Source organism: Cryptomeria japonica, chromosome 7 (assembly GCF_030272615.1).
Source record: "Cryptomeria japonica chromosome 7, Sugi_1.0, whole genome shotgun sequence".
Classification (NCBI taxonomy): domain Eukaryota; kingdom Viridiplantae; phylum Streptophyta; class Pinopsida; order Cupressales; family Cupressaceae; genus Cryptomeria; species Cryptomeria japonica.
The window spans coordinates 572,425,818-572,439,014 of NC_081411.1; positions in this window are offsets into that span (position 1 = coordinate 572,425,818).

A 13,197-nucleotide genomic window follows, 5' to 3' on the forward strand; every position below is an offset into this window, starting at 1 on the left:
AAGCTAGATTAAATACTTTATAAATGCCTCAAAAGTTTTTATAAGAATATATTCTTAGATCACTAAATCCTTAGGAACTTTATTAAAGTAACCTGCTATGTGTGGGTGGTGTATTGCTGTCTATTGTTGTACCACTTGGCTGATGTAAACATGACAACAACCTTCTATGAGTAAATGGCATGCATACTATTCTTAAAAAATTTATGTGATTTATTTTTGGTTTTTATATTCAAATATATCAATTTTATTTTAGTTTTTATTATTTGATTATTTTAGATATTATTGTAGTTATATTTATACTTAAATAACTAGAGCTAATATTGATTGTGATTAAGGAAAAATATATATTCAACTACTTTTAGATAAGTCTCAAAAGACATTTAGAGCACCATCATTCTTTAAATATTGTAGGTTGAAGATAAGTTATAAAAATTGTAATCATGATCATATATGACACTTCCACAACTAAAGGACATTGTTACAGTCATATGAACACTATTGCACTAGAAGAGACACAACTAGAGACAATACACACCCTTAAGACATAAAGGTAGTGACCAAAGGTAACGAAGAAAAGACGTGGGTTCTTAATACTTATGTTTAATTCAATGCAAGGAAAATAATAATGGAGCAACGCCAACTACCTAAAAAATGACTAAGCTTATCTAACTGTGTTCTCTTATTTTTTCTTTTCTACAAGCATTATTTCCTCCCTCTTTAGTTTAGAATTTAAAAGCATATCTTAATGTTTATACCTAGATTCAAGAACACAAAAGATAAAACATCAAAAGGCATTGTTTTTATCTTTACACTTTGGTGAATTTAACGTGTTTTGTGCTTAGCTATGTCTTTATTTTCATTTGGTGAACTTGACTATTAAACACATAATACTTATGCACTCTTCATCTAAATTTGTATTCTTTTGCATTGTATGCCTAAACATCTCGTATGGTCTACTATCACTCTTAGGTGTAATCTTCATCTCAATCCTTCTCTCATTGTGGAAAATAACAACACATGAATAATTCAAAACCTTTTTTGGCAAATACCAATAATTCAAAACCTTTTTTGGCAAACACCATTTCTCAATGGTGAGGAAGTTTTGGATCATGAGGCTTATTACAAGCATGCTTAACAACAACAACAAAAAGTAATGGTGCTCACAAATTTCAACTACTTGGAGATGGTGTCAATAAAATAGATGATAGATCTAACATAGGTACCTTTTGAATTCCCTCCAAACCTTCTCTTGACAACATTATATAATATGGATACCCTTGGTGGGATTGTCCAACTTATCAACAAGTATACTCATCCTTGAATTCAAGCTTATATGTCAATTATTACCTCAATCATGTAAAGTTATTCAAATTCTCCCCCCAACCTCCCTCATCTCATAACACCACCATAACCATTTAGCACACATCTTCTAACCTTAATCCATCCCCATTCACTCCACCCCATTATGTCTTTACCTATTCCTCCAACTTGCACTCCTCCCATTACCCACTATGTTATCTCTCAATTCCTCTCCCCTCTTCAATGTAAGTTTGATTTTTTAAATTATAGATTCTCATAGGTGACATTGAGCAATTCTCATTTTGAGAATTTTCTAGGTTTCATTCAAGTTCATATAGCAACATTTTTTGGTGCAAATTTTCTTGAAAGTGCATAATATTTTATATACTCATTGACATGATCTAATTTATTCTATTATATATAAAAAATTATACTTTTGGATATGCATCCTATTTTTTAACATTTAAAATACACTAAGAACAAGACAAGTTTATTAATTTGATAAGTAACAACCGATATCACATTAAGTACAAAGTGTCATGATCATATTTTACTAACAGAATCATTGACTGGGTGAATTTGGGGGTAATCTTATGGTAGTTGTTTGTTGTTTGCTTTCAATTATTATTGTGTGTTCTTGTGATGAAAAAAAATAAAGTGGAACTCTTGACTCCATATAACTATTCCTCAAGGAAACAATCAGTATGGAATTATCTAAGGAGAAAAGGATACATTAGATATGTAAATGAAATTATTATTGAACCTACTAATGCTAGTGTAAAGGTAGTGTGGGGGATATATATGAGAAAGATCTTGGTCACATTTTCTCTTTAATCTCATTTGATTTATAATTCCATCATGAGAAAGAGGCTTGGGATGCTAATGACTAAATACATGGTAATACTGACAAGATAAGGGAATATTTTAAATTGACAATAATTAATGGCATCTTCATCCTAACAATGTTAACAACATCTAAAAGATAAAAAAAAATAAGAGCATGACTAAATAATTAGAAATTTATGAAAAGGGGTCTATAATTGATTTTAAATGTATCGTCTAAGTTTGGTTCTAGGTATATAGCAATTATTTCTAGCATTCACACTCTTTGATTTTCTATGGGAGCTAAATATGGTGAGCCTATATTTGATAGATTTTATAATATTCTAATCCAAGAGGAAGCAAAGTTAATCCAAATGAGTCTCATCCAATCTTCTAAGCCACAACCTATAATGAAATGAATTGCACAAAAGAGGAATCTATGATATGAAATATTCTACAAACACTTGATAATAACTAAGAATATAAATCCACTTCTTGGGAGAAACGCCCTAATATCTCTAACGAGAACACAATTCACAATATGATGATCAAATAATACTCATTGCTTCACATATATACCCTACTTATGCCTAGGATATCACAAGCCTGAGCTAACCCAATTAACTAAATAAAAATATAATAATGATAATGAAGCAGTCACCGGTGAGGAGGGACCTCAAAGAGATCAATCCGGACCGGTCAGCAAGAGTAAACACAACGGAAACACAAAGATATGATGGAGGCAATGCAGAACAGATTGTTTTATTGCATGAAATTTGATTACATCCAACCGGTAACAACAAGGTTACAACATACCGGCTCACAAGCCTGGTAGAACATACAAAATAGGTCACAACTAGGACCTTGAATCTTAAGATCTATCTTCTATGCACAGTATAGCTACCTGATTTTCTCCTTCATTACATTCTAATGCATAATTATAAATATATATCGATCCAAGGGATCCAGCCGGCCCAAAAGGGATCAAAACTCGAAGAAAAAGACCTAACATGTAAAATAACAAGGTTGGCCTCCGCCAAGAGATTCCTTTGGAAAATCCAAAGGATGAAACGTAGATCACGGGAAAAGGTCGACCACCGGCCAAGGAATAGCAGAACCAACACCTAAGGTTTTGCAAGCTTTGGAATGGGTTCCGGTAGATCACCAGAATAGGTTCAAGCAACCGGTAACAGGAAACTGTCATGGAAACTAGTAGCAATATCTTGTCGGAAAATGATCCAAAAGCGATGCAGTCTGAAAGCAAAAAAGATGATCAAATCTTAAAGTAGAATCCAACTCCACAGGATCCGGTGAGCCAAAACCAAGACACGCATAAAGGAAAACTGAAACTGCAAATAGAAAGCAAAACAGAAAGGAAAATGTTTTTGGTTGATGCAAGATTGCTATGAACCGAGGATGCTCCTGCATTAGACATCTGGGGTTATTGAAAAAGTGAGCCTCTCACTTTGCTAGGGTCAGAGGGAAACCAAGGTGATCTACCTCTGCCTGAGAAATCTAAGATGAATCTTCAATTGGTATGTCCTTCTTCACAAGATATTCCTTATACTGACTGCTTCGGGTACTACGCCCAATCCTATTGTTCAAAATCTCTTCAATCTGATCAGGTTCCTTCCGGGGTAACTGTTTCTCCAAGTCTACAACACTATCCTCACTAAATTTTGGTTCATGATACTCATGAAGATTTACAATGTTGAATATAGGTGAAATACTCAGACTATCTGATAACCCCTCTTCATATGTATTTCCAGAATTGAACTTCCTCAAAAGCCTGCAAGGTCCAAACTTCTTCATCTACAACTTGTTATAAGTTCCAACCAGTAATCTCTCTTTTCTCAGATATACCATCACTTCATTGCCAACTTCAAATTCCTTATGTCTCCTCTTCTCATCTACCTTCTCCTTATACTTGTTGTTCATGTCTTCCAAATGTTGCTTAACCTAAATATGCAATGTTGCCATGTGATCTGCAAAGTCTTCTGCTTCTGAACTTCTTCGATCTTCACTACTAATATCTCTCAGCTCTGATATACCTCTAGGATGCACTCTAGTAACAATCTCAAAATGTGTTTTTCTGGTTCTTCTATTCACTGAATTGTTGTAGGCAAACTCTCCTTGTGCAAGGATCAAATCCCAACTTCCGGTTTTATCTCCCACTAAACATCTCAACAAAATTCCCAAATTTTGGTTAACAACTTTTGTCTACCCATTAGTATGTGGATGAAAAGTAGAACTAAACTTCAAATCTGTCTTCATCTTCTTCCAAAGTGTTCTCCAAAAATAGCCAACAAACTTAGTGTCTCTGTCTGAAACTATGCTCTTAGGTAATCCATGCAATCTCACCACTTCCTTGAAAAATAGGTCTGCTACATGCAATGCATATGATGTCTTCTTACAAGGTATGAAATGAACCATCTTCGAGAATCTATCCACTACCACAAATATAGAAGCATTCCCTCTCGGTGTCTTAGGCAATCCAAGTACAAAATCCATGCTTATATCCTCCCAAGGTCTTACCGGTACTGCCAAAGGTTTATACAATCCCACATTCTGACTACTACCTTTTGCAACTTGACAAACTCTACAACTTTGCACATATCTCTTAACATCCTTATTAATCTAGGGCCAAAAGTACTGCTCACTCACCAATGCTATTGTATTGTCAATGCCAAAATGTCCATCTAAGCCTCCACCATGTTTCTCCTTTATCAAATTCTCTCGCATAGAACTCTTAGGTATGCACAACTGAACTCCTTTGAATAACATCCCATCCTGAATGAAGTAATCCAACCACTTTCTTCTATCTACCATAACCGGTTCTCTACATGCTTTCCAAGGTTCTGCAAAATTCGGGTCTTCATCATACAAGGTCTTCAAATATTCAAATCATAATACCATCGCTCTCATCTTTGTTAGCAAATTTTCTTCTCCTACTCAATGCATCAGCAACTTTGTTAGATTTCCCACTTCTATACTTTAACACAAAGGTCTAACTCTGCAAGAATTCTACCCATCTCATATGTCTCTAATTCAACTTACTTTGACTATTCAAATACTACAAAGCTTGATGATCTGTATACAACACAAACTCCTTAGGCAACAAGTAATATCCCCACTTCTTCAAGGCTTGAACTATGGCATAAAACTCCTGATCATACACTGAATATCTCCTTCGGGTATCATTCAATATCTCACTGAAATAAGCTACTGCTCTCCCTTCCTGATGTTAGGAATCCCACAGATACTAAGGGGGGCGGGGGGGGCGGGGGGGGGGGTGAATTAGTATCCGACCGGTAATTAGAATTTCTCAACTTAAAACATGCAGAACATATTATAACAGTGTACCGGTATGCAAGAAATAATGTAATAAACAGAATTAAAAACATCCACATGAAAAGCACACCATGACACAAGGATTTAACGAGGAAACCCAGTGTGGGAAAAACCGCGGTGGGATTTGTGACCCACAATATCCACTTACTGGCCAATAAGAGAATATTAATTACAAGAGGGGCCTGCACATGCAGGAAGGCCAATTGCCTAGAGCTCACTGCTCAATGGGAAGTCTCACTGACTTACAATGTGGATTATACAAATCCAATATCTTGTACTGCTTTACAATAGCATCTGTAATGCCTGATCTAGTACCGGTTTCTGCTCTGTTCTTTACATAAAACCTTTAACCTATATTTCCCATAATAGGTCTGCCTAATATCCTCTTTTTCTTTTCTTCCATTACTTACAAAATGTCTACAATGATCTCTCTTATATATAAGAGTCATTTTACAACTTGCCAAGTTGGCTTACAAAGTTTTTACAATAATAAACAAAATATAATATAACAAAAATCATGTTGGCCTCTGTGCCGATATGCTTCCTTTCTTTGCGCCGATGCCGGTGGTTTGAGGGTCGGTGTAGAGTGTGATCTATTGATGCCAATGAACTATCTTGCCGATGTAATGTCTTGCCAGTGTAATGCTTTGTCGGTGTCATAGGATTGTAAGGTTGCCATCAATGACAAAACCTTCAATCACATACAATGTCTCATTGGAGTGTGCATATGCCAACAACCTCCCCATTTGGCATTGATGGCAGCACTCATGAGAAATTTCAAAAGTGTATCCAAAATTGTGAAGTCCAAAAAAATGTTACCAAAAATGTGTGCTCCCCCTGAGCATATGATTCCTGTGATATTGAATTTTCTCATACCACTACTCCCCCTTTGGCATCAATGACAAAGGTTGTCAAGATGATAGTAGAGTTTGTAGTTTCAACCTTGTAACTAGGTAGTTACAATTTGAAATAGATCCGCCAAAATCAAGTTTATACTCTCCATAAACTTTTTACTGTCTCTTATTGTTGTCTCTATTCTTTTAACTGTACCGGTGAGGTGCTGCATATGCTCAGCTGGTGTTTTCTATCCCTGTATCAGTGCCTCAGATATTTCCTTCCGCAATGATGCTAGATAGTCCAATCTTGGACTTAGTTTTAATCTCAAATGCTTTGCCTTATTCACTATTCTCTCCCTTTCTCTTTCTAATTTAAGTAACTCTTCCTCAAAATTTGTTATCCTTTGCTCAAAAATTGATAATGAATCAGGTGAGTTAACAAAATTATCAACAAGTTTATTGATTTCATCCTGTACCTTGCTTATTTTCTTATCTATGTCTACTATCAAAAATTTTGTCTTGCAGGTGTCTTTGTACAAAGTTTTGTATTCCTTTAATAAGTTGCACAGTTCCGATAGAAGTGTGTCAAATTTCCTAGTACACTTCTTTATTTGATCTTCAAAGAATTTATGCTTTTCAATTTATACCTTGTCCTTCAACGTCTCTTCCTTTATTTTCTCAATGTTCTCAGTGATGTATTTACACAAAGTATCAAGTTGTCCTAAAGAATCTTTATTGTCTATATTACAGTTAGGAGCAATTACCTTCAAAATTGGGATTGTGTCATCTATAGCTTTATAAGCCTATGAACTACAGTCTGTTATCCTTTTGATTGAATCCAAAAGTACTTCAATTACATTTGTTGGTTTGTGGCCTGCTGAGGAGGAACCAACATTATGAATTCCGCTGGTGGAGGAAGTAACCAAGCTTGTTGTGACCTCTGGTAGGTCTGTTTATGTTTGCATTTCTTTAAGAAATGGTTTGTGTACTTCTCCAGTTGTCGGTTGCACTATCTCCTCATGAACCTGTTCCTGTACCTGTTCCTGAGCTTGTTCTTGTTGTTGTTGCTCTTCTTGTTTCTTTGTCTCAGTCTGAGTTCCTGCATGTTGCTCTTTGTCGTCTGTCGGTTTCTCTTGTGTGTTATCAATTTGCTCAGCTACTGGTGGCTCACTAGCCATTTCAGTCTTACCAGTTGTATCTTTGTCTACCACAATGTTGATCTTTTGTGTATCAACATCTACTGTATATAAGACTTCAGGATTAGGGTTGACATCCTCTACATCCATACTTTCAACTGTCAGTTGATCTTTTGTAGTTGTTGTTACCGGTGATGTAAAAGGAGGTGGGGGTAAGTTGTCTTTTACTTTGATACTCGGAGGTCCACCAACCTTTTCTTTTCCTTTGTCTCTTTCTTTCTGATATACCTTTATTGGTTTGGGGTTCCTGTATCCTTCCTGTTTTTCTTTTTCAACTAGGAATATATCCCATCCATTTTCTGTTTCTTCAGTCACCTCATTGACTCTTCCAACCATTAATGCAATGTGCCGGTGTGCAGTAGAGAATACTGACCGGTTGGCTTCAGCAATTAATTCATCAATTTCTTTAGGTGAGTTCACTGGGTACACAACAAGTAGCTTTTCTATCTTGATTTTCTTGTCAAGTTCTATTATTGCTTGTCTCCTTGCTTCTAGTCTTTGGAACAGTTCATCTGGCACTTCATCTACAACTTCCATCAAAAATTTCTTATACATGTCCATATGCAATATAACACTGTTTTCTACTTGTTCTTTTTCATCTACAGTCAGAGTGTCATACAATTTCTCTATATTCTTCAGTTTCCCTTCCTCTGTAATTTCATTCGATAGTATGTCAAGAGGAGCCAGGTTTTGTTTTGTTCTCTTCTTCTTTTTGGGTGTCAGTTTCTTCTTTGGTGTAGTCTTTTTAACCGGAGATCTCACTGCTTGTTGCTTATGTCTTGTCCTCCTAGGTGAGGGTGTGGTTGCCGGTGAGTGATCTCTTTTCCTTACAACTCTTTTGAAAGCTGCAGGCATGTCACTTTCTGAAGAAGTGCCTACTGGTGATAGATGAGTCTCAGGCTGTAGAGTTCCTAGCTCATCCTCAGTGATACCGGTTTGCTTTAACACATTCTTTAATAGCCTTTGCCTGTCTAGAGCCTCTTCTCACAACTGCCTCAACCTTTTTCACTCTCTTCTTAGATTGTATTTGTTTTTCTATAGTCTCAGCACTACCAAATACTTCTTCCTTTGGTTCGTTTGGTGCTTCCAGAAGTGCTTTAGCATAAGTCTTAATTATATGATCATCTGTCTCATAGCCCATCTCTGTTACCTGGATTGTTCTTGGGATGACTGCTTCCATCCAGATTTCATCCTTTTTTATTACAAAACATATTTTATCCTTGTACTTGTCAACAATCTTTTGCGATAATCTAATTCTCTTCTTCATTTTGGCCTTAAGTGCTTGAAAGTAATCATGGATATCGTTTTCCTTATCTTCTCCCATATTGTTGAATAGTTTTGTTAGTTGTTTACCTACGGGTATATCAAATCCGAGTTCTTTGTAGCCTATACCGGGAACTTGTTTGGTTATATCTAGCATCAAACATACTAGCAGATTTCCAAACCTAAAAGTTCCTTTCTTATCCTTCTCAATCTTGCCTAGGTTGTCAATTAACTCATCCTTCAACCACTCACATATATCAATCTTTACATTATCTATGATCATGTCATAAGCACTCTTAATGCATAAACTTGAAACTGAATTGAGTCTATTTGCATGAGTTGTCTTATACCCTAATATCATGCTGATAAACCTTACATTGACGTTAATTACATATTTGACTCTTAAGGACCTTTTATCAGATGTAGCACCAGTTAGCTTAGTAACTAGGTAATTTGAGACCTTCTTGGTTTTATCTGGCCTTGTACCGATGGCCGGTAACCCTGTGACAGCTTTCATAGCCTCCTTGGTGATTTTGTGAATTGTGTCTAACCAGAAAAATTCACCATGAACCCTACTTAAGACTATCCTAATCACATCCTTGGGAAATTCAGGAATGCAGAGGATTTCAGTAAATCCTAGGGTTTCAATGATTTTATGTTCCGATTTCACATTTCCAGAATTATCACATATGACATTTTTATACATAGTTTTGATCTCTTCATCTCCCAATTCCTCTATGTTGCAGTGAATGTAAATTCTGGGGTCTTCAACATAAACAACTCCTTTTGGTATTTGTGAGAAAGCACCTATATTGTCATCTTTCTTTGCTACTTCGGGAACTAGTTGAAATACGGGCCTAAGGCATTTTATGACCTCGACTACAGTAGGGTTTGCTATATATTCAAGTGCAGAGGTGGATGCCATGATGATAAATACCTTTTTTCTATCTTGGATGGATTGATTGCTTGAAGTGCTTCACCTCTTTGCTTGAAATTCCTTAGCTCTACAAATTTCGCGCTCTACGAATGTTAGAAATCACGGTGAAATGAAATGGAGCCAAAACCACAAATTTATAGTGTTAATTTACCATCTACCACATTTAATGCATGCCGATTATGTATTCACTTAACATTGTATGTCAGTAATGAAGTAATTTCCAACTTCTCATCTCTAACCGAGGGAATAATAGTACATGTGTCATTAGATTGCCAAACCCTCAAGGAAACATTCTTCAATTTGATGAAGAACTTCCTGTCAGTGGAGCATCACTTTGTCCTATCGGTGAAGCATTGATTGGTTCTACCAGTGGAGGAGTATTCCCAACATTTAGATCAACTTTTCTAATCCATTGTTTTGAGAATTCTTGCTTAACCTCTTCAACTTTTTCTTTACCTTTCAAGCTAGAACTTTTGTTGTCTATCGGTGATCCTTTACTTCTACATAATTTTGCAATATGCCTAATCTTGTTACATGCATAACAAGTCACATTATTCTTTTGAATAGCTTTCCCATAACTTATGCCGGTTTGTGTTCTGCATTGATTAGATAAATGTCCAAATCTTCCACAAACATAACATCTCACATTCATTCTACAATTTTTAGAATTGTGACCAACTTTGTTGCATTTTGAACATTGACTGGTGGGTGTGTTGATATTATGATAATTTATAGATCTACATTCATTTGCTCTATGACCATACTTATTACAGTTAAAACATTTTCCATTGAATTTATAAGCATTAGGTTGCCTTATCGGTTTGCTGTGATCCCGTGTGTTTGCAATACCAGAGCTTTCACCAACTTCAAAGCCAATTCCAGAAGTGTCACTTTTAGGTTTTTGATTCTTCAGCAAGTTACCAAGTTCCTCTGAGCTTTTCTTGAATTTTTCTTTATGTTGATTTGCAGTTTCTAGTTCTCTTTCTAAGACTTTTTTCTGCCTCATCAGTTCATTGGAGTCATTCTGAGTGTGCATCAGGTCTGTCTTCAATAAATCATTTTCATAGCTAAGTCTTGTGTTCTCATTTGCTGCATCACTTAGTCTTCTGGTCAATTCTTCTTCATTCTTCTTCCTATCTTCAATTTCTTTACAAAATCTCATAGTCATATCCTGCATCTCATTCTTTGTTGTCATGTTCTCCAGTTTCAGCTTGCTTAACATATCATTAAGTGATTCCTTTTCATCATTCTCATTTTGCATCTTTTCATAGAGTTCTCTTCTCTTATTTCTTGCAATAGTAAGATTCTCTTGAAGTGCTTGAATGATATCCTGAGCTGCTTTTAGATCATCTTCTAGTTTGATATTTTTTAATTTTTCTGTATCATAGTCTGAGAGAGCTGCTTCAAGTTGCTTCATCAGATTTTCCATCTTTATCGGTGTCAACATCTTCCTCAAGTTGTTAGGCTTCTGAAAATAGAGGACCGGGCTCTGATACCAATTGTTAGGAATCCCACAGACATTGAGAGGGGGGGGTGAATCGGTATCTGACCGGTAATTAGAATTTCTCAACTTAAAAAATGCAAAACATATTATAACAGTGTACCGGTATGCAAGAAATAATGTAATAAATAGAATTAAAAGCATCCACATGAAAAGCACACCATGACACAAGGATTTAATGAGGAAACCCGGTGTGGGAAAAACCTCAGTGGGATTTGTGACCCACGATATCCACTTACTGGCCAATAAGAGAATATTACTTACAAGAGGGGCCTGCACATGTAGGAAGGCCAAATGCCTAGAGCTCACTGCTCAATGGGAAGTCTCACTAACTTACAATGTGGATTATACAAATCCAATATCTTGTACTACTTTACAATAGCATCTGCAATGCCTGATCCAGTATCGGTTTCTTCTCTGTTCTTTACATAAAACCTTTAACCTATATTTCGCATAATAGGTCTGCCTAATATCTTCTTTTTCTTTTCTTCCATTACTTACAAAATGTCCACAATGATCTCTCTTATATATAAGAGTCATTTTACAACTTGCCAAGTCGGCTTACAAAGTTTTCACAATAATAAACAAAATATAATATAACAAAAATCCTGTCGGCCTCTGTGTCGGTATGCTTCCTTTCTTTGTGTCGGTGCCGGTGGTCTGAGTGCCGGTGTAGAGTGTGATCTGTTGATGCCGGTGAACTATCTTGCCGATGTAATGCCTTGCCGGTGTAATGCTTTGTCGGTGTCATAGGATTGTAAGGTTGCCATCAATGACAAAACCTTCAATCACATACAATGTCTCATTGGCTCCTATTGTTGTTCGACTTGCATCATAATCCACTTGAAATACCTTATTGAAATCTGGTAAAGCCAACACAGACTGCTTAATCACTTTTTGCTTCAACAGTTCATAACTTTTGTTTGCTTTGGTGGTCCACTTGAATTCCTTCTGATCTCCTCTCATGGTCTCAGTCATAGGGTTACAAACTGAAATGAAATTTCTGATAAACTTCCAGTAAAAACTAGCCAATCCATGAAACGATCTTACCTCTCAAATGCTTTCTGGTGTAGGTCATTCAACAATTGAATTCACTTTCTCAGGGTCCATCTTCAAATCATCCTCATATATCACAAATCCCAAATAGACTAACTCATCCTTCATGAAAGTACACTTCTTGATATTGATCAACAACTTCTCTTCTCTCAATCTCTGCAAAACTTGTCTTAACTACAACAAATGTTGGTCTTTTGTCTTACTGAAAATCAGAATGTCATCCAAATACACAATAACAAACTTACCCAAGAATTTCATCAATATCTCATTCATTAGCCTCATGAAAGTACTCGGTGCATTAGTCAATCCAAAAGGCATCACCAACCATTCATACAGTCCTTCATTTGTCTTAAATGATGTCTTCCACTCATCACCTTCTTTGATCCTGATCTGATGATATCCACTCTTCAAATCTATCTTTGTAAAGTATTTTGCTCCACTCAAGCAGTCCATTATGTAATCCATCATAGGCAAACGAAACCGGTATTTCACTGTGATATTCTTTATTGCTCTAGAATCGGTACATATTCTCCATTCTCCATTCTTCTTAGGTTCTAATACTATTGGTACTGCACAAGGGCTCAGACTCTCCCTGATCAAACCTTTCTTCAACAGCTCCTGCACTTGTCTATTCAGTTCTTCATTCTCTACTGGTGTCAAACGGTGTGCAGCTTTGTTAGGAAAACTAGCTCCGGGAACCAAGTCCATGCAATGACTATTACTTCTTACAGGTGGCAATCCATCAGGTTGAATTTCCTTCCATCTACTAAACAAATTCTAGCATTCGTATAGACTTCATTCTTCAAAGGTTTCTCCAAAGGCAACAAGGTTTTCTTCATCCCATTGGCCACAATGGTGTATGTATTCTTCCTCCCATCATGTATTGCATGTCTATCAAACTGCCAAGGTCTACCCAACAAAAGATGACAAATATCC